General features: G+C 42.1%; 1 protein-coding gene across 1 annotated transcript in view; it reads right to left on the bottom strand.

Annotated features, from left to right (window-relative positions):
- The window catches only part of Atp8a2 (ATPase phospholipid transporting 8A2), a 591,431-nt gene that overhangs the window by 170,670 nt on the left and 396,676 nt on the right, over nucleotides 1–24,085 (bottom strand).

Here is a 24,085-nt window from a genome sequence, read left to right as displayed (position 1 = left end):
TTTGTTACTCTAATTTAGGATCAGATAATCCTTACCATGGTTTAGTATGAACAAACAGAATATATTACTCCCTAGGAAACAATAGTGAGCAACTTTTAATTTTTAAAAATTTTTTAATCATTTTTGTGTGGGGTCAGCAGTGCATCCACGCCATGACAGTCAGCCATGAGGACAATTTTGTGGAGTGAGTTCTCTCCTTCCACCTGTATGTGGGTTCCAGGGATCAACTGGAGTTGCTCAGGCTTTCGCGTCAAGGACTTTTAGCTGCTGAGTCATTTTGGGAATCAGAAATTTTATACAGAGAAACCAATTATCCCTACAGCAGTGTTTCTAAAACATTAATATGCATGCAGATCACATGGAGAGCTTGTGAAAGAACAGATTCTCAGTTAGCTGGTCTGTGGAGGAGCCCGAGACACTTTTAAAACATTCCTGGTTCAGTGCTCATTGGTGTGCAAACAGTGGCTTGTACCAGACAGAATATAATTTTGTCTCCAGAAATTTAAGTCAACCGATGGCACTGGGAAGCAAGGAGAGTACATTGCTTTTGCTTTCCTATTTATAAGCCATAGCTCAGGGAGAGTAAGTTGGAGGGAGGCCTTGCTTATCGGCTGATGAGAGGGCTCTGCCCTGTCACCATGGGCCTAGGTTCTCCTGTCTTTCTGTTTTGTTATCCTGAATATTATTTTTTTTATATTTTAAGAAAAATTTTCACTCATTCTACATATCAACCACAGATTCCCCTCCCATCTCTCCTCCTGCTCCCCCTCCAGCTATACGCCCCAAACCCATCCCCTCCATCCCCTTTTCCAAAAGGTATGGGCTCCCATGGAGGTCAGCAAAGCCTGGTACATTCAGTTGAAGCGGGACCAAGCCATGGCTGGTTCTTTAGGGGGCCAGTGTAGCACTGGAAGTGAATTAAACAACTTCACAAACTGAAGCCTCCACACAGCCATGTATTTCTAAAACATATCACTGAAGAGCTGTTTTGAAGAGCTCCTACAGACTTTGTATGACCAAGACACCCACATTTGTGGTGATATATTGTGTCCCCCAATACACTGTGTACCCTAAAAAAGCTTATCTGAGGATCAGAGGAAAAAAACAGCCACTATATTAAACATAGATGTCAGGCAATGGTAGCACACGCCTTTAATACTAGCATTCTGGAGCTCAAGGCCACACTGGGAACAGAGCCAGGCGTGGTGGCACACGCCTTAGATTCCAATACTAGTTAACTATAATGGTCTAGAGGACTGTACAGACAGACAGGAAGTGACACAGCTGGGCATAAAGAGGAAGTGATGCAGCTGGGCGGAGAGAGGAAGTAAGAGGGCAGGGACAGAAAGGCATACAGGCCCGGGTATACAGGAAGTAGGTCTCTTTGAAGGTGGAGGGTTGGTAAGGTGAGGTTGGCTGTGGCTTGTCCTATTCCTCTGATCTCTCAGTTTTAACTCCAATATCTGGCTTCCGGTTTTTTTTATTAATAAGACCGTTTAGCAATTCATCTTATACACATTGGTGAAAATTTCTAATATGGAAGAAAAAAATCTTGAGAGAGTTCTTGTCTCCTCTGAATTGATCTTGGGACAGTGATTTTCCCAATCACAGGTACAAAAGCCTCTGGGGGTCACTTCAGAGCGGGGACTTTGATCCACCCCCTGGGCTGCTCAACCCCCTTCCCCAGCTGGGCAGCAGCTGTTCTGACAGCTCAGCTGGCACAGGCCTGTTTCACCACAGTCTGGATGTGTTGGCACTCATTTCTTTTTATCGTTTGCAGGTGCTGCTGGGTTTGGAAGTGTAAACAAACTCATTCTTAACATTTCCATCTGCATTCCATTCACCAGTCATTGGATGATTAGACCTGCTCATTTGATTGGAACTATTTTTTTGGGGGGGGCGGGGTTAGAGGAAAATGAAACCTAAAATACACAAAACAAGCCCCTGCCTCCCCAAATGCATCCTATAATTTCAAAACTCATGAGCTGTTTGTTTCTCCCCCCAACCCCCTGTAAAAATTCAAACTTGATTTCCTATGGCAAGATTTTCATAGGTAAAGGGAAAAGTAGGAAAATGTACTGTATTTTCAAACATTTATACCAACAGACTTAGTTTTATTTTATTTATTCCTGAGGCAGGTACACGATGGTTCTCTGACACACCATAAAATCAGGCTCCCATAACCACTTAGTCATATACAAATGTTAATTCATATATAAAACACAGCACCGCCCAATTCCTGAACACTAAGGTCATTTTTTTGGTGGGCCACTGGCTCTCAGGTTCACAGAGAAAACACCGCCCTCAGTGCAAACAAGTGGCCTGTCCCCTCCACTGGCAGCTCTGGAGGGCGCGTGCTTGTGGCCACTGCGCTTTACTCTTTTGGATTAATGCGAGGAAAGATTCCTCTGCCTGAACTTTCTTATTAACCAGGAATGCTCTTAAATGAACCAAGCCAAAGCCTAGACTGGGCAGCCTCAGACTTGGTGGGTTGGTGGGAGGCCTGCCAAGCACTGCCGCTTGCCAAGCTCCTGGGGTTTGGGTCCCTAAACGGAGGGCTGTTAGGAGCAAACTGACCCAAACTTATTAAATGGCTTTTCCTTCTTGGAGAAAGATCCTTCTTTGCTTTAACTGCTGCCTGACTGCCAAGAGCGCAGTAACCTTGTTGGCTAATTGTACAGGCTCCTGTCTGGAGGAGCGGCCACCATTGTTCAACCTCGGTGGGTCATACCTGTCACTGTTCCCAGCTAACAGCCAACGTGTTTAATAGATGACTTTTGGCTTGGGAAAAGGGATGGCTTGTCCTTCTAGGTGCTTGGAAGAGTATGGGAGGGAAAAGTGTCCTACAGAGAATGATGGAATGAATTAGCCGTCTGATTTCTTACTGAAGGGCAACTGCAGCATGATCTAATGGTTTGCACGTCAGGTCTAAGACAATGAACTGAGATTAAAGACATTTGTTTCAATGACAAATTGCTGCTTTATCCTTGCTCCCATTTAACCTGGCCTTATGAATTAAAAACAAAAAACCTAAATACATCCTTTGTCTAAAATTCTATTTCTGGAAATTAATGTGCCATCAACAAAACACTGGTTTATAAAAACACTGCCTTGTTTTACAACGTTGTTGGCAATGGACAGCAAAGAGTAAGGGGCTGTGCTGTGGGATGATCCTTCTGTACGCTGAGAATATGCATGACTCTCATTGGCTAATAATAAAGCTGTTTGGCCTATAGCAAGGCAGGATAAAGTTAGGCTGGACAATGAAACTAAGGGCTGGGATGAAGAAGGGTGTAGCTGGGAGAGATGCAAATGAACAGCCCAAGAAGCAAGATGCCAGAGGCCCGGCAAAGCCACGGCCACATGGCAATACATAGATTAATAGAAAGGGTTAATTTAAATGTAAGAGCTAATTAGCAATAAGTCTGAGCTATAGCCGAGCATTTTTTAATTACTATAAGCCTCTGAGTGATTATTTGGGAGCAGGTGATCAGAAAAGGAAATGTCTGAGATTCTTTTTAAACAAATTTTTGTTATTGTGTATAATCAATATATTATTGTATATGTGTGAGGTCATAGAACAACATTGTAGAATCCACTTTCACTTTCTAGTTTATGTGGGTTCAGGCAACTGTTGCTGGTCAACAGACTTACAAACATAATGCTTTACCCACTGACCCATCTCTTTGGCCCAGACACTAAAATTCTTTAGTAGAGATCATGTGACTGCAGCAGATCTATGAAATATTAAGCACTTAAAAAAATGTGGATAAGGCTGGGTGACAGTGGTGCACGCCTTTAATCCCAGCACTAGGGAGGCAGAGCCAGGCAGATTTCTGTGAGTTCGAGGCCAGCCTGGTTTACAGAGCGAGATCCAGAACAGGCACCAAAAACAACACAGAGCAATCCTGTCTTGAAGAACCAAAAAAAAAAAAAAAAAAAAAAATGTGGATAGGAAATCGAGGGAAAAAATCAAAGGTGTAATACAGAGGAAGGGGTACGGGAAACAACAGGAGAGGTGACAGTCTCTAGAAACGTCCCCCTCCGGGGATCCTTTGTCTCACAAGTTATATGACTGAGAAGCCAAAATGAAACAGAGAGACTAAAAAAAAATGGTGTGGTAGCTGGGCAGAGCCTCATTTTAACTCGGGAGAGTTATTGCTCGGTCAGTCAATATTAGACAGGTCAAAACCGGGAGCAAACACAGCAAACCTATAAAACAAACAATAAAAGGAGAATGGTGTACACAGGATCTCGGCGTGGTGAGAGCATATAAAGGGGCGCATTCATATACATTTATTAGAGCCCAAGAGAGAGCACTAAAGGCCGGCCCCACTGCTCCTGCTGATGGCTGAGCAGAAGCAGAGGCAGATGGGAGGAATATTGTTAGCTAAATGCACGACCACTGTCCTCACGGCACATGGACGTTACTTCAACTTTTGAAGACTACACAGAAGAAAAGAACTCGGTCTTCTGGGTACCCCACTACACCCAACTTTCTCTTAGCCTGCCACACTCTTTAAGCTCTGTTGCATTTTCTGGCTACCCCATTTGGCCAAAGGTTGTATGGGTTTGATTCATGATAGCATACTTCAGACCTGGTACAGTGCTCGGAGTACAGTAATAATGGATGCTCACAGAATAGGAATACTTCAAGAGGAAGCTAAGTGAGCACATGATATGTTCATCTTAACTCTTAAAAGTTTTCTGAGAATGAAATCTCAGAATGGATCACTATCTTCACTTTCCAAACAGGAGGAAGTATGATGATGCTAAAAAGTCCAGGGCCTTGTTATTCCCCCAGTGGATTAGCTCACTGGAACCTCATTGCTACCCTAAGAACTATAATTCCATCTCTCAGTGAGGAAATCCGAGCACAGAGAAGAGAAAGGCGTGAGGTCCACACTAAATCGATGCTTAAAGACCACAGCTATTAACGGCGAATTGTACATATCGTGTAAGTTATTTTCAAAACATTTACGTTAGGCTAATTCAATATCAAACCTACCACTAATTTGCTCCTGATATTTTAAGATGGTAATATCAACAAAAACACTTTCTAAAGGGAAAAATTATTGAGAAAATTTATCCAGATTTTTCCGCAAATGTCAAGTTAAAGATGCAATGGGTTCTTTGGGGTTTGGGAAGTAGGCTACAAAAGTCTTCCTCACTCTTCTAGTTTGAAATTTTTCCCAGTAATATTCTGAGCTAACATATTCCTAACACAGTTGGGACTGACCCAGCAGACAACAAAAAGTAAACTTCAAAAGTGATATTTATTATCCAAATTCCTTGAATAAAAGCATGCAAATGAATGCTCTTGGAACAATCGATAGTGTTTAAAGGGACTAGAATCTGAAAAAGTATAAAATGAAACAAAAATTATCACATCAAATGCATATAGCATAAGATGCGTGATTATACATTTTATTACTTTTTTTTTCCCTTTTCCATTCAAATTTCAGATGACCCAGCAAGTTGAATGTTATGGCCCAAAGCCACAAAGTTAGTAAAGGGAAGCCTGGTAAACATTTTAAAAAGTGTCTTTAATTACTGATTTCTCAGTACAATGAAATGCCTCTGTTTCAACATAATTACATGGTTATACTGTTAAACTATAGAATATCAGGTAAATATGAAGTTGTGTTTTCTCCCCCATAAAAGACCATAATTCTGACCAGATGGGGTATGCACAATTAAATTGATTTTTAATAAGGAACTCTTGGCACAATAGAATGTAATCGCTCTAAATTGTATCAAGGACTATGTAAAACAATTTTTTATAGTTCAAGGCTTCAACTCCTCAGTCGAAATCTCGTGCTGGCATGCTATGGGACCAAATGGCTCTGGAGACCCATAAGGAAATAATGAGCCTTTCATCTGGAGGTCACTGGCTAGGATCTGCTTTCGTTCATTAATGACGCAGCTGCGCTCAGCCTCCTGTTGCTGGAACGGTGGCAGGGCTTTGCTGTGCAAGGGTAGCAGAAATATGTGTAAGATCATTTCATTTATGGGCAGGACCGATGGCAAGTATTTGAGAACATGAGTTTTATAACCAATAAAACAATGCTCTTAACTTATTGACAGTAAGATTTAGTGCTTGGCTCCGGAGATCAAGACAGTCAGGGAGAACTACCACCTGGGTGAGGTGTGGACTTTGTGTTTTGTTCTGGAAATGGAGAGAAAGGCCTCTGTTTACTCTCTCAGAGGAGTACTGTGAGAGAAGAGTTCCTGTTTTATTTAGTTTTTTTTTGCATGAATGTGTATACATGTGAGTATGCACGTGTGTGTGTGTGTGTGTGTGTGTGTGTGTGTGTATGTGTGCAAGTATACAGAGGTCAGGAAAACCTTGGGTATCCTCCTCAGAAATTCTGTCCACCTCTTTTGAGGGAGGGTCTCATCAACTATGCTTGACTTGCTGGCCAACAAGCCTCAGGCATCCTCTTGCCTCTGCCTCCCAAGTGCTGAACACGCCATCATGCCAGGCTGGCTTTTATATGTGGATTCTGGGGACTGAACTCAAGTCCTTGTGCTTCCAAGGCAAATGATTCTCTGACTGCTCCATCCTGCCCATTTTAAAAAACATTCCATGATCTAACTACCTGCTTGTATTTTGTTTTAATTCATGCTCCACACTGCCAGCAGCAGCTACCTCCATATTGAAACAAAATTCAGTCTGGTTGAGGACTTGGAAAGTTTTTTTGGGAATACCATAGAGGGATACTCTGGAGGAGTCAGCACAGCATCTCCAAAGGGGGTAGGACCCTGGAAGACAGGGGGCTCCTGAAAATGGAGGGAGCAGTCTGTAGGAGTGTACAGGGTGTGGATTTTGGGGTGAAGAGGAGGAAAAGGAAGTGGGAAGACCTTCGACTAGCAGGTTAGTCTAAACATGCAAATAGCTGTACTTATGTTCCCTAATAGAAAGTTTACGATCTATGTATCTGGACATTTGAAAAATGACCCCAATATATTTATGTTTTACTGTGGAAAAATATGTGTAACAAATTTGCCATTTTGAACTTTTTTTAGCTTTCAGTTGGGTAGCATTGAGTACGCTGACAGAGTTGTGCCACCATCAGCAGCCTCCACCTCCCAAGCCTTTTGTCAGTCCTGACATCAAGACTGTTCCCAGTGAGTCACTCTCCCCTGACTTCTTTTGATGTCTCTGGGATCATTTCATGTTCTGTCTAGAGGAACTTGGCTGCTCTGGCTATCTCAGTCATAAGGCATTTGATTTGTCTTCATTCATCTTACAAGGTTTGGTTCTTTCATTCTTTTTTGAAGTTAAAATGCCAAGGTGGGCTCATTCACATATGGATACTTGGGTTGTTTCCCACTAGGGGCCCTGGAAACCAATATACAACATCTGTTTGGGTCCTTGCTACTCTGATCTTGAGGTAGACAGGGACCCACTGGAGCCAGGGAAATCTGGGACTAACACAAAGGACCCACTAAACCAGTGGTTCTCAGCCTTCCTAGTGCTGTGACCCTTTAATACAGCTCCTCATGTTGCGGTGACCCTCAACCTTAAGATAATTTTCATTTGTACTGCATAATTGCAGTTTTGCTACTGTTATGAATCTTAATGTAAATGTGTTTTCTGATGGTCTTAGGTGACCCCTGTGAAATGGTCATTCGACCCCCCAAAGGGGTCACGACCTACAGGTTGAGAACCACTGTACTAAACCATCTTCCCAGTACCTGTTTCATGCTGCTATCCCAACAGCAGGATGAGTTCCCTTCCTCCTCAGCACCACGATTTCCTGCCCTTTTATTTCCTGCTGTGCTTTTCCAGCATCCATTCTAACAGGTACACAGCAACATCATTATGATGCTGATAATGACTGATGTTGAGAACAATTTCATATAGGTATCGGTCACTTCCACATCTTTGTCTTTTTTTTTTTTTTAATAATAATCTGGTTTTTGTTATTACACTGCAGTTCTTTTTATATTTAAAACACTAATTCCCTATCCTGTTTTGCAAATATTTTTCTGTTTCATCTCTTGCTTTTCACTGTTGATTATATCCTTTATACAAAACGTGTAATTCTGTTAAGTTTCTATTCATCTTTTTCTTCTGTTGCATGTACTTTTGGAGTCTTAGCTAAGAAATCACTGGAACATCAAGCAGAATGAAACCTCCCTCTCTTAGCTTGCTCAGAGTCAGTCCCTGACACCTGTCTCTCCCTACTGAAGGGTCTTGGCACCCTTTTGACAATCATTTCGCCACACGTTCATGGGTTCGTGTCCAGCCCTTTTCTTCCTCCCGTGGCCCAAACTTCTGTCTGTTCACAGTGCTACACCTTTGTGAATACTGCACCTTTGGCTTCTGAGCCTCTCAACTTTGCTCTTCCCTTTCAGGATGTTTCTAGATACCCGGAAGTCCATCCACATGCCATGGGAATTTAGGAAAACTTTTTCATTTCCCCTGTATTTTTTCCTTCTTTTTTTTTTTCTGTTTTGTTTCATTTTGAGACAGTCTCATTAAGTAGCTGAGGCTGGCCTTGAACTGAAATGATTCTCCTGCCTCAGCCTCCAGAGTACTGGAGTTACAGGTATGTGTGACTAAGCCCAGCTTTTCTATTTCTGAAAAAAAAAGTCATTAAGATTTTGAGAGAAATTCTTTGAATCTATAGATAGCTGTTGCCTTAACAGACATTGACAGTAACATTTAAAACCTTTAATAGTAAGGTTAAATAGTTGTGAGAGTTATAATTTCCAGGATAGAATATTCTAGATATGGAAATGTAAATACACACTGATTTTTAATGTCATCAATGAACTTTATGTACCACAGACACTCAGTATAATTAAGAAGGACATGAACAAATACCTTTGAATAGTCAACAGTTTTTATTCCTTTCACCTTGAAGTTATTTTCCATCTCACTTGACTTATTTTAATGTACTTTTGTTTGAATGTATTTTTTGAGACAAAAACCATGAATAGAAATGAGTTTTCTCTTAATGGACTGTGGCTATACTCAGGAAAAGTACTGGGATGTTCTTCTGGATTGAGCTTTCTTTGCCATTTTTAGTGGAATAAATAGACAAAAGCAACACACTTCAATATTTATTAAGTAAAATTTTGTTTAAAATGTAACTCTTTTTCTTTAAATTTGTGGATAGTGCTGTTTTATTTGTTAAAAGAAGTCTAAGTTGTAATGAAATAGTTGTGACTGCATCTTCTCCCCAGCTCATTAGTTCATACAACCATGAAAAAAATACAATCGACTGCTGGACTGAAGCAGGAAGGATTTGCATCATTCATAACCTTACTGTTCCTTCTATAGACTTAGCTGGGAAAGCTAGTTCAGAAAGTGAATAACAATGTATAATTTCATTAGAGAGGGTCCATCAATACTGCAGCCTCTTGATCCACATGTCGAAAAGAATACAGTGTTCTAATGCCAAAATTATTTGAAACTATTCACCTCCTGACACCTTGATTAGGTCATTTTGAGAGCCTCCTAAAAGCAAAGATACTGCTGAACTTCAGAAGTATTTTTTTGATTAGTCAGGAACCTCACTTACTTTCTTAACTTCTAGGAAGTATCCCTAAAGGTTGCACACAGCAAGGTGTCCCCTACAACTCTGAATAACCTGGCTAAGCTCTTATTTAGTCCACCTTTTCCATCAACACATCCTAAAATGCTACAGGCCACAGGAATATATTATAATAATTCAGCTGGCTATGGCAAAGCCACTACCTGAAGGGATCAAGGAATTCCTTCAGAGGAAGCCAAATTCCAGGGAGCATTTGGTGTTATTTGGCTTGTTATAAATCAGCTGTCTTCTGTTATAAAAATCATGTGTGCCTTCACAGCTTTCCCAATTGATTTTTTTCCTAAGAATTGCTAATAGTGTGGACTGATCACTATTTGGACATATACGTTCGAGGTATTTGGAAAACAACCTCAGGAAAGACTTCCTTCCTTCAGGCCCATCTGTTTCTTCTTCTTTTAGCATTGGAATCAGATATCTCCCTTAGTCACATTCAAGGACTAAAAGAAATAACAGTCCAAACCACCACATAATAAGTCTCCTGAATTAAGATAAATTCCACACGGAGACACTGCCTAGGTCAGATGGACCTTAAGTAATACCTTTGCATAATTTAGCTTGGACTCTCCTTTTCTTACAGACTTACTAGCTTTATAGACCTCTAACTCCTTACCTAACCACTTCTAGGAATATTTAGATAACCTTCTGCGCTGACAGCTATGCACAGCCAGAACCCTGGTTCAAGCCTCCCTGTAATTATCGTCATTGACATCATCTGGCCAGGACCATCCCCAGATGGAGGAAAGTACCTCATCAGAGATATTTCTGTACTCTCAAAGAACAGACTTAAGTGTCCAGACTATCTGTTTGAGAAGGCCAGGCAGATGTGCTAATTAAGCTTTACTTTCTCCTTTCCAAAGTCTTATCTCTAGTTTTAGATCCATCCTTAACAATTAACTCAGAACTAAGGGTTCCAACTTACAGGTACATCGAGCTGTGATGGAAGTTGCCTAGCCAAGTTGCCTAGCGACTGAGCACGCTCACCAGAAACAGCAGGAGCAGAGATAGTTTGAAGAGATAAGGGTCAAAGAGATAAAAAGGCAGATGTATTTTCAGAGTAGGATGAGATGGAGAAGAGAAAAGGGAATGGAAGAACTAGATGGGTAAGAACTGGAGAGGAATGTACTGAGATGGGGAAGAACTAGACTGAAGGGCTAGAAGAGAGGACTAGAGGAACGAAATGGAAGATGAGGAACAGCGTGATGGGGAAGAACAAGATAAGAAAGAAGGAGATGGGAGAGGAGCTAAGATGGGAAGGAACTAGATAGATGAGAACCTAGATGGGACAGAACTAAGATGAGAGAATTAAGATAGAACTTAGAGGGGACAGTAGATAAATGTAGAGAGAAATCAGGCAAGAAAGGAACTAGGCACGAGAGCAGAACAGAAGGAGCGCAGAGAAAATGCTGACTCAGAAGAATAAAGGATATGGACTAAAGGGTTTTGTGTATGTAGATTCATTTCTTATCATAAAAGATTAAATTATCAGCTGGTTGTAGATTCTTCCCAGACTCTGGAAGGCGACTATCAAGGGGCTGGACCCCAATAGTCACCGTTACCAAAAATAGAAATGTTTCCTTGAAACCTGGTTTTGCTCTCTGTCATCACTATGCCAGCACCACCACCACCACCACCACCACATCATCACCATCATAACCATCACTTACATAATCATCACTATCACCACCACCATCATCACTGCCACCATAAACATCATCATTATCTCATCAACTCTTCTATGCCTTGTTGACATTGTATTCAGGTAAAGAAGCTTCTCTGCAGAACATATCACATGCTGTGATCATCCTTCCAAACTTAAAAGTTGCCAATTTAGCAATTCAAGGTTTGTCAAACATTTGCCAAGTTGACCGGCTAACACTTGTCTTCACTGCTTAAGAAAATAAAATCCCAATTGCACATCCTCCATCCTGCACTCTTCCTGGAACACCCAAATTGCAGCTAGAGGCTGGCAATCCCTTGTTCTAAATACTAGGGGCCAAATGGTTTCAGGTTTCAGATTTGTATGTTTTGAACTTTGAGATATTTCCATTTATAAAAATAATGTCTGGGGGATGGAACCCAAGTCTCACTAAAATGTCAACTTGGGGAGGGAAGGGTTTATTTAGCTTATGCTTCCACATTACAGTTCATCATCAAAGGGAGTCTGGACAGGAACTCAAGCAGGCCAGGAACCTGAAAGTCGGAGCTGATGAAGAAGCCACGGGGGCTGTACTGTTCTCAACATTCTTATCTTCCAAACTGCCACACAACAGCCCAGTGAGCTCCCAACAGTCAATGGCTGTTTTAGCCCAAAGTTCCAACGCCCTTCCACAATCTTCCCCCAAACAACACAGACCTGTCACAGCAATACCCACTACCCTGGTACCAACTTGTGTAACTAGTACACACCTAGGATGGTCCCTAGAGAGTTGAAGGAAGACAGAGTAGATAAAACAGAAAGCAAGCTGGACCTAGTGACACCTGCTTGCAATCCTAGCTACTCAGACAGCTGTGGCAGGAGGACCATAAGTTCAAGGCCTGCCTGAGCTACAGAGTAAGTTCAAAGCCTGAGTGACCTAGTGAGATCCTGTCTCTGAATTACAAATGGCCTGGGACTATAGCTCAGCAGGGGGGACTGCACCGTCCATGCAAAGCTCTGGGTTTGAGTCATATCATTGAAAAGGAAAAAAAAAAAAACAACAAAAGTCATAGATCAGAGAACACAAGTCTGCTTGTTAAAAAGGCACAGCAAGTAAAGGAAAACCACAAAACACACACAGCTTTGTAAATTTCAGAATACTAAGCATAAACAGAAGAGAGAAAAAATTCATAGTGTAAATAAAGGGTAGAAAATCAAAATTACAGCGAGCATCTCTCCAGCCAACCAAAGGAAAGCTAAAGAATACACAAAGTTTTGAAAGAAAAGAATGTCAACCTAAACTTTTATAACCAACTAGTTTAGCAGTCAAATATAATTATAGAATAAAGATGTATCAGAAACAACATGTGATGCTTCTTACAAACCTACTGATAAATGTGCTTCCCAAACACAAGTAAGGAAACAGAAGAAAGGAATCCAAGAGCCATTATCATCTTGTGAAGGTGGAGGGGAGAGTTAAAAAACACCTATGATAATGAAAACAGAGAGATTATCAAATGTGATGGGTGCAGGGCAGTTATCCACCAACCCCACAGTTCCCCAGAGTTTTCTTGAGTGAGAACAGCAAGAACTATTAGATAGAAGGATTTAGAGTGTGGAGATAAACAGATAGAAAATACAGAATAGCCTCGAGAGAGCCTAGAACCTATTCCAATGGGCCCTGACTGTCTCTGCCCCAGGGTATTTATAGAGATGCCAAGGGGTGGAGCAAAAGACCCCCCCCCCCAGCACAGCCAAGTGCAGACCATCTCAGACACCTGCACTCAGGCCCGTGGTCCAATCATCCTCTCTATGCAGACCTGCTGGGTAAAGCCACTAGGAACCTGAAAATGGGCTCCCACAGATGGGATCCAGATAGAAAAGAGACAAGGGAGGGTCAATAAGAGACAATGCATAGGAGCTGGGCATAGGGTGCTATTCACCTGTAACTCTAGTACTCAGGAGGCTGAGGCAGGAGGATTTTAGTTTTAGCTCAGCCTGGGCTACAGAGTGAGACCATGTCTCAAAAGATCAACTAAGCTGGGGGTTTAGTTCAGTGGTAGAACGCTTGCCAAGAATAAGCAAGGCTCTGGGTTCCATTCCCAGCACCATGGAAATGAATGAATGAATGAATGGATGGATGGATGGATGGATGGATGGATGGATGGATGGATGGATGGATGGATACACACAAATAAGGATGGATGGATGGATGGATGGATGGATGGATGGATGGATGGATACACACAAACAAGGAACCATACAACTGAACAGGAAGAAAACCCCACTCCTCAGCTCTACAGTAAGCATTATTTGCATCATTTGAGAGAGGCTGATGAGGACTCCCTGACTTAACACAAACTCTGCCGGGAAGGAGAAGGGCTGCAGAGTCCACAGGAAAGCCCCACCCACTGGGATAAGAGTCAGTGGTGCCGTTTATAGCCTGGACTCATGAGTACAAACACATTATTTAGGAAGATGAAGATAATTTTGAGAGGAACGATTTAAAAGGTTTCCTTTAGATTTATGACTAGGGAGGAAGCATCCTTTTAATGACATGTAAATATATCCATAACACTGTATATACATAGGTGGATGTACACATATGCACTGTGCCTCGGGTGCTTCTGTGAGGTCTGATTTGGAAACTGTAATTGATTAGATTTTACTGGGGCAGAGTAAGTCCAGAACTACCTGGCACTGTTCAGTCCTACACTGGCATTTGGATCACACTTGGCATTTTTCTACTGCCAAAGTCATACCATTGACATTGCTGTATTTCACTGCCAAGTGCATTTTCCATGCTAATTATCAATTGAGGTTGTGTGACTACATCACAGTCAGAGCGGCTTAGGTAATTAAATGGGGAAACAAGTATGGAAGTGGCTGCCTGTTAATGAGGATGGCAAGGGCTGTTAAGATACACACAGTCCTTTGTGTTGTCTTTCAGGGAAGTAAACGATGAAGATTTTGTACAACTCTATTGGATAGTCCCTTGTGACCTTTAACTGTAATGCTACAGGTAAAACTCACAAACTGATAATAAAATTATGACATAAAATGTAAAAATAATTTATAACTTTTTTAATACTTTCAAAAATCTGACAAAGTTCAATAGTTTGACATGCAATAATCATCACATTAGTTAAAATACACACACACACACACACACACACACACACACACACACACACACACGAGACTATCAAGAAACACCTGACTGGCTAGTAACTGTAGGTTAATTCTGGCTTCTTCTCCCCACCCCTTCTCCTTTTCAATGTCCCATCTCTCTAATTAAGCCACTAATGCCTCTGTATTTGAACTTTTTAGAACTTTATTTACTATTACAAATATCGTCTCATGAGACTGCTGCTGAAAATGAATCTCTGAGTCAGTTATCAGTGCTGGGCAGCTGGAAGAGATTAATTCAATTTATTTTTACTTCCATTACTATATCGGGTATTGGGGAACAGTGCGAAGAAAGTCATCTCTACCTTCAGAGGTTTTGAGGCTGGGACTGAAAGCAGCGGCAGACTGCATAATTGATTTTTCTCATCTTGAATGTGATAAATGCTCCCAAGAACTGGGAAGCGGGAGGTCCTGATGGAAGGATCCCCAAGAAGAGGCCCTGCTGGCTGAGGCCTGAAAGGCAGATAAGTGAGCACCCTTCCCTCAAGCTGCCATCTTTAACTCACTATCCAGAGAAACAAACTTCTGAATGAATTGGGAGCTGAGGTTAGAAGTGTGGATCAATTCAGAAACAGGAGGAAGCTTCATTCGGAAAAATGTGCTCTTCCCACAGCAGTAAGTGGTGAATGGTCACAGATGACCGGGGTGGAGGAAAAGCTGTTTTGGCCATTACTTTTATGAGACTTAAAACAAGCAAAACCAAAAGGGAAGCAACTTTCTGTTTCTCAGATGCTTGAAGTTGCGCGGAGCGGAGTTTCTCCAGGAGCAAGCTGCTGTGACAAGTCACTGATGATGGCCAGGCATACGTTACCTCTCTGCAGGTGCCCCAGGCTCCGGCCTCTGGAGGACTGCTTGATCGGTTACTGAACACGAGATCTGGCTCCACTCCAAGTGTCAGCGATAAATGGATAGAGATAGCATCCTGCTTCCCAGGCCATGATGGGCCAGGGGACACGTGGGAAAGGCAGGCTGAACTGAAAACAGACCCTTAGAGTCACAAAAGCAGCCTCTCAGAGGGGACAGATCATGGCCCGGGCCATCTGATGGACAGGGCATTCCTCCTCTGTTCAGGTTACAGGAAAGTCGGCCACCCAGCTGCAGTGTGATAAGCCTTTAGGTGACCGGTGCAAGCATGTTTGAAGTTCACAGGAAGTTTACAGGGCTGAGAGCACAGCGGAAGGGCAAGGGAGATGAGCAGCCAGAATAGGTTCTGAGACAAAAGAGTCCACAACGTTGTGGACACAAAGCTTGAGAGGGCAAACAATAAAAATTGTTCATTAACACACTTTATTTTTTTTTAAAGCAGTATGGCAATGCCCATCATGTGAGGCTAAACATGTATATGTCAGCCAAGTCACTGTCAAAATCAGATCATTTAAAATGCAGCATGTGAATAGTCATCACGTGATAAATGTTAGCAAATATAAACCATTTCCCAAGGGTAGCTCTTAAATAGCACACATCCTTCCTTCTGGGGGTTTATATTTCTGACTCCTCAAATTCTCTGGGGGAAAAAACCCTCTTGCCTCTGAACATATGGACTCCTACTTTCGTTCTAAAGCAATCCATTTACATGGCCACAGAGGCTTCTAAAAATTAAGTCATGGGTATTAGAGTGTAGGTATTTGAAAGATCTTTAAAAAAGCAACTTGAGTAGAAATGCTAGAAATATACTTTAAATAGATATTTTGGTATTAAGAGGGCTTTGGGGAGCAAGGGAAATGGGTTGAACCTTGCTTTAAAAAAAATGTTTGTTTGGTTCAGAACGCTTCTTGCCCTTAATAAATTAAGGCAACTTGTGAATCAAAGCGATGATGAAAGTATCTCCAAGTGTGCATCAGGTACAGACTAAAGTGCCCAGCTGATGATGAGCCTCAGTAGGGTACACACTGAGTTATTCAGTCTTTATGGTCGACCAAGTTTACAAAAATCCAAAACACCCGACTCCTTCCTCCGCTTTGGACTTGTGAGAAAGAGACATGTCCCAACAGGTCATGGTGCTCTGTGGGGCTCCTTCTGTCTTTCCCAGTGCACAGGAGAAAGAAGTTCAACACGGCAGAACAAGCCACTAAATAGGCAGAAATAATAATTATAAGAAGTTAAATGGCTTAAATGAGACAGAGGAAAGAAACCCCCCTCTTCCTGGGGCACTGGGCAGATGTGAACACGGGTAGAAACCACTGTATTAATGATAGGATCTTTAAGTCCACATTAGAAGTCCTCCTTCTGAGATTCATGTTTCCATGAATAAGCAAAGACACTAGGGACGGGGCAATGTGACTCCTAAGTAGAAGTTGTTGCCCTTTCCTTTTCTGCTCTGACTGCCCAGAGTAAATGGACTACCAACCTAACAGACAGACCAAGTCCCTACCTTGTAACCCAACAGACAGGCTACCTTATGCCAACACCAGTTTCCTTAATGCTCCAAGATGCCTTAAGACAACTACGCAAAGGTCCTGGCTCACTGTCCTGGCTCCTGAAGCCCCAGCCCCAGCCAGGACTGTTTCCGTTTGCACCATAGTGCAATCATAGGTCTCAACAAACTCTAGATGACCCTGTAGCCACTTCTACCTTGGTCAGAGTGGTGGGAGGACTTCTGGCACTGGTTCTAAGATACATGGCTCATTGGCACAAACAAATGGCCGAATTGGTCTACAGTAAACAGCTGTGACGGTCCAAATGCCCATTCTTGGGCTATATAAGCCACAGGCTTGCCCTGTTTGTTGGCTGGGCGGCACTGTCCTGTGCTGCCCCTCCCTAGCACTGCAGCATCAGGACCACTACGAGACATCTTTTCTTGCCTACTTTAGTAGTACAAGATGAGGTGTTGTCACAAAAAAAGAAGGAAGAGGCAGAGACAATAGAATGACAGCAATTCCAGTCCCACATACATATGCAAGAAAGTGGAAAACATATGTCTACACAAAACATTTGTTCATGCATAGTCACGGCAGCCTTATCCAGCATGGACACAGTGAGTATTGCAAAGGATGGCTTAGCATGTGATGTGTCCACTCAGTAACTTGTTCATAGAGGGAAATGAAGTACTGAGAACTTGCTACACCACATGGATCCATCTTGAAAATCATACACAAAGTGAAAAAAGACAAAACGCCCCTACCGGATGATTCCACATATATAAAAATCCAGAAGAGAAAATCCATCCCGAAAGATGATAGATCAGCCACCGCCAGGTGCTGAGGCAGGGGAGGAGACAGACCAACACTGACTGACTGGGGTTTCCTTTTGAAATGATGTGGTCACACTACTCTGGGATTCTTGTGAAACCACGCAGCTCTGCTCTTAAATAGGGCCAATTTACTGGTACAGAGCTATATTTTAACTTCATGAAAGAACTCTGCTTTTAGTTCACACCTCCCATTATAACACCAGCTGTCTATCGACAGCTAGGAACCAGATACTTCACGACTCAGCTTACATTCTCCCTCTGTGGAACCATGTGGAAGAAGAAAGAAAAGACTGCTTGAGCAAAGCCCTCTGCTTGAGCCCTGACTCTCCCCTTTGGGGGGGGGACACAGGATTTCCAGACAGTCCCTAACTAGAACCTTTCTTGGTGATGTTCTCCTTCTTTGGAAGATAAATAGATTAGACAGGGCAATTTCTAAGGGACTCTAATTAAAAATGGTGCCTTCTATGCACTACCTGTGTGGGGGATTTCAAAGACAAATGCCTCAGAATGTCAACTCAACTAACGCCATCAGTTCACTACATGGATATGAAGTAACTCCAGCTCTTGACTGAAGACAGAGATGATAAAATGTCGGCCTGCTTTGTTAGCTTCTTTCTTCAAAACCCCAAATCTTGGGTGTAGCAGGACCAGTAAACCACCCAATATATTTTTCTGCTAATAAATCTTCCCGTTTCTTTTGCTGGCAGGGCTGCTTCTTAAGGTTCACCCTTTTCTACCATTTCATCCAACTTCCATCTCTAACAGATTTTGACTCCATAGTTTTTTCTTGTAGACTGACTTTTATAGTTTAAGAAAAAAAATCAACAAAACCTCCACCATTCAGTCCTCTCAAAGGATGACTATGTGTTTCTTAAAAGGATTCTTCATTACTAAGCCCATCTCTATAACTGCCACAGTTTTGAAATGTCTCCCTCCCCCCGGATCTCTCCTCATCATCCTCAGGCTTGGTAGACATTTCCAGTCTCCTTTATTCTTCTTGTCTTAGGAAAAGTAAGTAATTGATTTTCTACCAAATTCTTCTCTCTCCTGCCCACTGGAATGTGCTGTGACAACTGTTCTCCACTCTAGTTCCATTTCTTCTGGTCCTTTGAGCAAGAACCCAGTCCAGGAACATGGAGTGGGTGGCTGGAAGTCAGGCCCTCATGTGCCTCCTGTATCACTCTTCTACTGAGAGGTCATCTCTCCTGAGATGGAAAATCTTCTTTACAATTTGTTGTGGGGTTGCTGGTGATCAACATCCTAAGCATGCTGCAATGGTTAATCTTCATTGCCAACTGGACTGCATTAAGAATCACCATGGAAATATATTTCTGGGCATTTGTGAGGTTGTTTCCAGAAAGGTTTAAATGGGAGCGGAAGAGCCATCCTGACTGTGGGCAGCACTGTTCCATGGGTTGGGGTCTGAGCATCAGCATTCATCTCTTTCTGTTTCCTGATGGAGGAGGAAATGTGAGATCAGCTGCCTCGTGCTCCTGCTGACATGATGACCTGTATTTCCAAACTGTGAGCCAAAACAAACCCTTCCTTCCTTATGTTTTTTTTCGGGGGGAGGATTTTGTCACTGCTGACAGAAGTATTTGTTATATAATTTTATATATTTAATATAAATATATAATATATATAATTATATAAAATATAATATACATATATGTGTATATATATGTATATATTTAATATATATAATACATGCAAGCAAGTATTCTATGACTGAGCTGCACCCTAGCCCCAACTGTTTTAGGTTTTGTTTCTGAGACAGTCTCACTATATAGCCTAGGTTGATATGAATTCTTTTTTGTAACCCATAAGGCTTCCAACTTTCCATTCTCTTACCCCAGCACACAGAGTGATGGGATTACAAGCAAGCACCACCATGCCCAGCTCAAACATTATCTTTATGTATCACAGCAATTTTCAAACCAATACACATTTTGCTTTTTAGATGCATGTTGATAGAGAAACTGTGGAAAACATAAAGCCCATACACTATCCTCCATTCTAGTATTTTATTACTAAATTTTCCTTATTAACATTGTCTGAGTTACTTTTCTATTGCCTACTTTTCTTTTCTTACATGTGTCTCCCATCATCCTACAGTGTCTTTGATATTCCCCCACCTTCATTTCAGACTGCCGTTCTGTTCCACTGTATATTCCAAGAGTTGCTTCAGGTAGGAAACTAGCCCTGCATGGCTTTCTAGAGCACATACAGCATCTCCAGGCTGGAAGATCCTGTACTGTAGCAAGTGCGCAACCTCAGTGTCTTTAAGGTGAAAGAAAGTCTATAATTGTTTTACTTTCTTACAAATATGAGGTGTACACAGAGTAAATTAATCAATACAAAACCGCCCCCCAGCAACAGAAAAAACAAAAAAACTAAGCAGCTATCCTGGCCACCCTGTGGTGGCCACAGCATCTTCACAGCAATTTATTATTGTAAGATCTATAGCCTTCATCTGAACAGTAATTTAAATATTTCCAGTTTCATAATTAAGTGCGTCATTTTATAAACAGTGCTCATATTTACTCTGAGTGCCACTGTGGGACACACAGAGGCTGTGTGTGTGTGTGTGTGTGTGTGTGTGTGTGTGTGTGAGCTTCGGACTTTGGGGGATTTTTTTTCAAAGAAATCACTCCTTTTGAGTAAATTATACATTGGAAAGAATTTTTATGACTAGACAAAAGATGTTTTGTCTCATGGCCCTTAAATAAAGGAATATAAGAAAAAGTATTTTAATTTTTTTCCTTGGTGGAGGCTAAAACAAAGAGCATGCAAATGAAAGATGTTTTAACAAAATCTTTAGCAAAAGCCCACAACAGATTTAACCAGGAGGCCAGAAGCCGGCAACTGGACACTTAACCTTGGTGAGTCGGCTAACAGTTACACTCCAGTCCTGAGACTCCAACCGTTTACCATCATTAAACATGGCTAGAAACCTATGGGCATCAGCCAGGAGGTCACACCTCAGTTTTCTCCCAAACAGTTACTATGCTCGGCTAGTTTCTGCCTTCTCTTTAATGGTAGAAGCTCCCTTGGATGGGGGCTATGCTTTTAGGGTCACAGAATTCATTTTTGTATACAACAAGTCAAGAAGTCACTTAGTGAGGCCCCAGTCCAGCCCAGGCCAGGCAGCTCGGTAGCAAGACCCCCTTAGGTTCAGAGCCTCCCTTCCTCGGGAGCCCCGGGAAGCAAACAGAACGTCAGCTCACGGTAAAAGGAAAAGGGGGAAAGTTTATATTGGGACATTTTTAGACTTAGAGTGTGTTTATAGAAAGTCTGTGACGGATTCTGTGAGCCCGTGATAAATGAAGAAACTAGCCATATACACTAGCTCTCCAAAGACAGATGATCAATTTCATTTAATTGTTCCACTAGATATCTGTGGCACTGTCAATAGAAAGTTGTTTTAAAATTTTTATTGTTTTGTGTGTATAAATGTTTTGCTTATATATCTGCTTGTATGCTCATTGCCTGCAGAGGCCAGAAGAAGGTTCAGATCCTTTGGAACTGGAGTTATAGATAGCACTGAGCTGCCATGCGGGTGCTGGGAATTGAACTTCAGACGTCTGGAAGAGCAGCCAGTGCTCTTGTACACTAAGACGTCTCTCTAGCTCCAAGTGGGCCAATATTAAAGAATATTAAATCATTTTTATATGTACTAAACCCCTCAAAAAGTGTCTCTATATTTGAACAAGATGTTTTGCCAAAGTCTATAATACTAGTTGCATAAGTCATCCCTCTGTGGAATTATTACTGATACACCTCCTGAGCTAAAGGGGCAAATGACAACTTGTCATCTCCTCTGCTATACAATGTTCTTCATGCCCTCCCTTCCCCCTTCCCCCTCCCTCCCTCCCTCCCTCCCCCCCTCCCTCCCTCCTTCCCTCCCTCCCTCTCTCTCTTTCTGCCTCTCTCCCCATCTGTGTGTGCATACATGCATGTGGTGTGTGGTCTTACATCAGGCAGGCAAAAGGGCCGGGGTCTGATACCCAGGGACAGAGGATGCTCCTGCACAGATGTCATAGGCTACAGTCTGATGTGCTACTGCAAATGAGCTTTATGGGGGAAGCAGAAGAACTTGTGGAGGTCTTCATGGAAAGGCAGCATCTGAGTCGGGTTTCGGAAGAAGGGTAGAATTTTACTATTAAGATATGAGTACTAGTGGGTCCAGCCTTTGGGGTTCCTGTGCCTGTATGGATCAAAGCATGAGGGTAGTTTGGTGCTTGAAGCCTGTGCGATGACTACTTGCTATGTGGTGACAAATTGAATCTGTATCTAGGTCATGTCTTGACAAATGTGCTATTTAATAATATACACTTACAGATTTATATATAAATCGGCACCATGAACTTTTACTAAATTACAGTGTTGTAGGTTTAAATATTCCCCCAATGCTGAGATTATGGTTTTAATGCATTCATAGAAAGCTCATTTACCAATCTGTTACAATTCTGTCAGCGAATGATTTAGTTTCAACATGCAATAAGTCATTTACAATTGAAAAAGCAGTGAAACCTGATATATAAATATTATATTTAAGTTAGAATACACAAGTGTACATTCATCCATCAAAACTTGATTCTGTGGCCAAGAATGCTAGTGCTGGAGAGCCCTGCTCCCCATCACACACAGCTGCCACGGCACAGCAGTGCACTCCAGCCACAGATGTCTACTTTCGGGTTTCAGCCTTAGTAAAGGCAATTTGAGTACAGATTCTTCATGAATTGTAAGTGTTTTCACAATCATCTTACCCATCTCTAATAATGTCAATTCCCCTCCCCAAACTCACCTCTCTGTCTAGCCAAGGTGTACAGATTACCTCCCATTAAAATTCTTCCACACACCATGATTCGATGTAACAGTTTACCGTATGTGGTTCTAACAAATTGTCCCCTGAATGGTATGGTAGTCACTGAGGGCTGTTTTCCCAGAGGAGCCCCCATGGGCACACATAGAGCCAGGAGGAGCCCCCACTGGCACACACAGAGGCAAGCTTTTCATTAGGGGCTGGAGCTGTTTGTTCTGTATACAGTTGGCTGAGAGCAAGCCCGCAGCCTGCCCCTGCCTCCAGAGCAGCAAATTTCAAGTGATGGACTTCTTCCACTCCCCAAATCATCGCTCTCTAAAATGCCTCTATGCATGGGAGTGAATCACACAGGCCCTAAACTCTGGGAGAACTCATATATTAATGCGGCAGCGAGTTAACTGTGACTTGCCCAACCCATGCAGCTCCCAAAAAGGCATCTTAGAAATGGTGGGTGGTGCAAGAAGACCACACTGACCTTTCTCTGTTTCCTTAAAGCAGGAGAAGTTCCTACCTGAAAGAGGTTCTTCCTGAATCATGAAATGGATGGAAGTAAGATCCTATCAAGGTAGTGGTGAGCTGGTCACAGACGACATCTTTACAAGCAAACACAGTGAAACTCAGACCTGCCCGGCACTTCCTTTCACAATGATACCCTAACCCCAAACCCCCTGTCCTTGTCCCATTCACAATTCACTACGCTCCAAGAATCCCCAATATAAGTGACAGACGTGGACTGCTTCTTTGGGTCTTTAGAGACCATATGAAGACCTTGTACCAATGGAATCCCATGCTTTCTCCTTCTTCATCTGGCCCAGCTGGAACCTCAAGAAGATGATGTTAGAGCCTTGCATCCCTAGTATTTTTTTAGTGCCGTAGATCCCCTGGGAGGCCAGTTAGATTGCCTTCTACCTTCAGGCTTCAGAGTTTAGCTCTTTGCATTATGTAACTCTTGCCTTCTAGCTCCTTCCAAGGATTGGCTTTGAAAGCATCTGTCCATGCAAACACTGTGTTCATGCAAAGCCATTCAATGGCTATCTTACTAAGCACTTGGAACCATTTAAACAGTCTCTCGCCACTGTGAGGAGATACCCTGAACCATCTATAAAGTAATTTTGACAGTAAATTGGACCAAAGGATTACATCAAGGCACGTGGATGCAGACGTTGGATGCTGCAGTTGTGGACAGCAACCTATCATGGTCCTGTGCTTCTCTCAAAGCACACAGAGTGAAGGTCCTTCTTAGAAAACCAGGTAATGTTTCTCATAGGGAATAGATACTTCCTGGAGGGGTTTTCACTTAGGGGCAGTACTGGTTTTTAATCATGTCTTTACAATATAACAGATCCCTACAGTGCATATCAAGCAACTTGCTTTGAATTTAGTCTGGAAGCTCATTGTCTGGTACATGCTGCCATTAATAGCTTACACCATATTAAACAGGGAACACAACATGAGTGTAAAAGAATTCTTAAAATAAAATTAAGAGTGGAATATAAAAGGTTTTTTTCCCCTATTGGATGAAGAGTTAATGTGCATAAATTCTCTAGGCTTTTCAAAATAGGTCAGATTTAACCAAGGTTGCCTTCCTATGGATAATCATTCACACTTTAAATGGAACCAACCTGCTAGTTATACACAGTTTCTCCTTTTGAATATAATGAAATAGCAAGGACTTC

This window comes from Peromyscus eremicus, chromosome 9 (genome assembly GCF_949786415.1).
Source record: "Peromyscus eremicus chromosome 9, PerEre_H2_v1, whole genome shotgun sequence".
NCBI lineage: Eukaryota > Metazoa > Chordata > Mammalia > Rodentia > Cricetidae > Peromyscus > Peromyscus eremicus.
The sequence above is the reverse complement of the archived record's forward strand: the minus strand, read 5'-3'. Positions and strand labels throughout refer to the sequence as shown.